Consider the following 4368-nt stretch of genomic DNA (forward strand, 5'->3'; position numbering starts at 1 on the left):
GATAGACAATTTAACTGAATTCCAGGTATTGGAGAAAAGTAGAATTCAGTAATAAATGTTTTCTTGATTTCCCCTCCATGATAAATGTTTACTGATTTCATTTTCATACCTATGTATAATTATGTGTTTTGTCCTTAGGGAGTTTTATGAGACAGTGAAAGAATATGGAAAGGAAGAGAAGGAATGGTGAAAGTGGGATGATGGGAGAAGGACAGAAGAAGACAGAGGAAGGAGAACAGAAAGGTGCAATTTAGTCAAGTGCATTCTTTTGTCTGTTTATTTTCTCAATTGTTGCAACCTGAACCTTGCTAAGCACTCCTTATATAGTGCAGATGAAAAGGGTGCTATGCCCATTGAAGTGTGCATGTGAGGAATATGGGAGAGATGCTGGGTGGAACGGAAATGGGGTACAGAGAGCCGTCCAACAGGTTCTCATTGAAAAACTCTAGGAACCTATAGAAAATAGTTAAAAAAAAGATCCTTGTCTTCATAATAACGGGACTTGTTTTAATATCTTGGCTTTATTATTTCATAATTATGTAATCTAGATCAATTTTCTTAAAAATTTATTGACTCAGCTTTTCATAGATTGGGTTGTTTGGCTCTTGCTACAGAAAAGCTCCTGGAGTGTTTTGCTCCTTCAACTCGGCAGCATGAGTGTGGATTCAGCTTCTCCCCAAAGCCTGCCCTGCCCTGAAGCATCCAATTCTAGGGAACCTTCACCAGTGCCTGAGATTTATGAGCCTGAAGATTTATGAGCTTGCCAATGTCATCTGCTGAGACACTCCGCACAGAGACTGTCTCTCCTCTTCCTTCCTCCATGGACCTGCTTATTCAGAACAGCTCTGATTCTTCCACCAGTCCCAACATGATACTGCCCACTTCCGTAAAGGATAGTGCAGCAAAGGAGGACAGGGCCAGGTCAAGAAACAGAAGGTCAGAACCGTCTTTTCACAGACCCAGCTCTGTGTACTCAATGAGAGATTTCAGAGACAGAAGTAGCTCAGCCTCCAGCAGATGCAAGAACTTTCCAGCGTCCTGAACCTTAGCTACAAACAGATTAAGACCTGGTTCCAGAACCAGAGAATGAAATGTAAGAGGTGGCAGAAGTACAACTGGCCAAAGAATAGCAACCATTAAACTCAGATGAGCTCAGCAACTACAGAGTACCTGGGCTTTTCTTCCTATCATCACCAGGGATGTCTGGTGAATGCTTCTGGAAACTTTTCAATGTGGAGCAACCAGACCTGCAGTAACTTATCTTGTAGCAACCATTCCTGGAACAGCCCGTCTTGGAACTACCATTCCTGGAATAGTCAGACCTGGTGCCCCCAGGCCTGGAACAACCAGGCCTGGACCAATCAGTTCTATAGTTATGGAGAGGAATCCCTGCAGCCCCAGATCCCGTTCTCGCAAACTCCCATCAGTGATTTAGAGGTCACCTTAGAAACTGCTGGGGAAAGCTATGATGGAATACTGCAAACCCCTATGTATTATAGTACCCAGCAAACCATGGATTTATTCCCAGATTACTCCATGAACGTGCAGCCTGACTCCACAAACATCTAGCCATGAACATTCAGTGTGATGACAGGTATATTCAATCTTACTTTGGGCAGTGGCTGTCTCTCTCCTAGGGTTTTTCTGTGTATCTCTGCCTTGGTATGCTGCTTCTCATTATACCTATTTTGCCAACTTGGAGCGGTGGGGCTGAGGTATGATGAGTCTAATCAGATTCCTGTAGCCTTGCTGCTATAGACATATAAGATGTCTTTGGCTATAGATAATTAAATATAATACCATTTTGAATTACTCTAGGGCGTAGAATCTCAAACTCAAGAATAGAAAGTAATAGTACAAAGATGTGTGATGAAAGATTATTTGTGTTTTCTGGGATTGGGAGGCCTGTTAAAAACCTCAGTTCAGGTGAATGGTTAAGCTACAATATACTTAACTGATTTCCTCTGCCCCTTTTGCTGTTTTACTACAAACCCCAATTTATTACTCAAGTATTTGTGATAGATGTTTTCTATTTTGCTGTATCATCATATTACCAGTTTGGCTGGTTGGTTTATAAGTTTAAATACAAATAAATAAAATGCCTATTTTCCCCCCAAAATTATTGACTCAGTTTCCTTTTTTAATAAAAGTAGCATTATAACACCTGCTTTGAGCAATTTTGTAATAGACCCAGTATATACAAAGGTGCTAGCATATGATAGATTTTCAGTAAATGGTAGCCATGGTTCTCACTAGTAGGATATGACATATTAAGTATCATTTAATACAAGTCTTCTATGAATAGTTTTAGCTATTAGTGTTCAAATATTATGTCATCTATTTTGTCTAGTCATACACTACTTTTGTACTTACTTTTCTTAACATTATGCTCACAGGAATGTATTTTTATAAACAACATTTGTAACATCATTTACAATACCCAAGATTTGGAAGCATCTCAAATGCCCATCTGTAGTTGAGTGGATAAAAAATAACTGTGGTACATACATACAATGGAATACTATTCAGCCATAGAAATGAAGGAAATCTTACTTTTTGTGACAACATGAATGGTTCTGAAGAGTATTATGCTAAGTGAAATAAACCAGTCAGAGAAACACAAGTACCATATGATTTTACTTACATGAGGGATCTAATGAAGAAAACAAACTAGCAAGTGAAGACAGACTCATGGATACAAAGAACACACTGACAGCTGTCAGAGGGGAGGGAGTTAGAGGCTAGGTGAAAAGTGTGAAGGGACTAAGCAAAGAAAGAAAAGAAAGACTCATGGACACAGAAAATAGTATGGTGATAGGCAGAAGGAGTGGAGGTGAGGAAGGGAGGAAGGAAGGAAGGAAGGAAGGAAGGAAGGAAGGAAGGAAGGAAGGAAAGAAGGAGGGAAGGAAGGAAGGAAGGGACGAAGAAAGGAAGGAAGGAAGGAGGGAAGGGAGGCCTGGAAGTATTTCTTCCTTTAGTAAAAACATACTAAAGAGCACAAGGAGAGCTTTGGGCAAAAATATAATGCAGTGCTTATTAGCATGGTCATTTAAATATTAACTTCTTGTAACTAAAATTTTAAAGAGATTTATTCTTACTCAAAAAGACTTTATTAGACACAGGAAAATAGACACTATTCTGTATTACTATAAATTAATGGATGTATGAAAGGGGCTATTGTTTGCTAAATTCTTAGAAAAGTAATCTTCTGTTTGTTTTGCTCAGAGAAGTAATGTCTCATAAATGTAGTTTCAGTCTCATAAATGACCAGCTTTAGATGATGAGAACAATCACGTAATTATAATGCATTTAGAACTATGAACAAACAAACAAACAAAGAAGAAAACTAGCAAACTTCAGTTAAGACATAATGAATGATACACTTAACTGGCAGAACCCATACACATATATTGAAACAAGAGACCTGAAATCTAAAAGAGCTCTTTCTCATCCTTCATTCTAGAGGATTTGGGATGTCAACGGGCATTACAGTCTGTCCTGGTAAAGTCTCCAGACATGGTGAATCAAACCTTGGAAATATACTAAGATAGTGCAGAGAAATTAAAGGAATCAAAAACTTTATTTGTACTGGAGTTTCTTGCAGGGGAGTAAAATTTGCAAGGAGCATTTGAGAAATGAGGTGTGTTGGAGGAACAGTAAGTTGAGTAATTAGTTTAAGCTTGCAGAGTCAATCTGTATTCCACTTATGTATTCTCTTATTGAACTCTGAAAAATTTCTCTGTGGTGTATAGCTTTAACTGTTCCTATCATTTGTGGAAAAAATATCACAGATAGTATTTAAAAGACATTTGTGTGCACTACACAACCAAGTGTGGGGTCTGAGGGAGTGGAACCTTTTATCAATGGATATCCCTCCTCTCCAACAGCCAGCACTATATGGGGCAACAGACCACACTCAGACTAATCACGAAAGTTTATGTGTTATAACTTTATGGTGCATTTTAAGATGTGATAAAGTAAATTCCTAGACATTTAACTGCCACATTGGAATTATTACAAATTTAAAAAAATTGAAGGCTATGATGGAGTAATAAGAACTAGATACACTTTCCCATTTGAAACAAAACAAAAGAAAAATACATGACATCACTATAGGAGTTCCTGAACATCGGGCAACAAAGGAGAGTGCTTTCTGACAGGTAGGGAGCAAACAAGGTATGATTTATGATTGCTTAGCTTCTGCCCAAAGAAGCTTCCCAGCCTGTGGCCTAAGAAGGGAGAATCAAGGCAAAGCACAGATGAATGAGGAAACAGATTCTAGAGCCCAAGGAGATTGAGATAGCTAAGCATCTATGGAATAGAATACAGAAGAGACAGCTGCACAGAGAGAGCTCTTAGGATCCTCAA

The 4368-nt window shown here is 38.6% G+C and overlaps 1 pseudogene; it reads left to right on the top strand.

The window, feature by feature from the left end:
- Positions 1–653: 653 nt before the first annotated feature.
- Positions 654–1569, top strand: LOC112297202 (homeobox protein NANOG pseudogene; annotated as a pseudogene).
- The last annotated feature ends 2799 nt before the right edge of the window (positions 1570–4368 follow it).

This window comes from Desmodus rotundus, chromosome 11 (genome assembly GCF_022682495.2).
Source record: "Desmodus rotundus isolate HL8 chromosome 11, HLdesRot8A.1, whole genome shotgun sequence".
Lineage (NCBI taxonomy): Eukaryota > Metazoa > Chordata > Mammalia > Chiroptera > Phyllostomidae > Desmodus > Desmodus rotundus.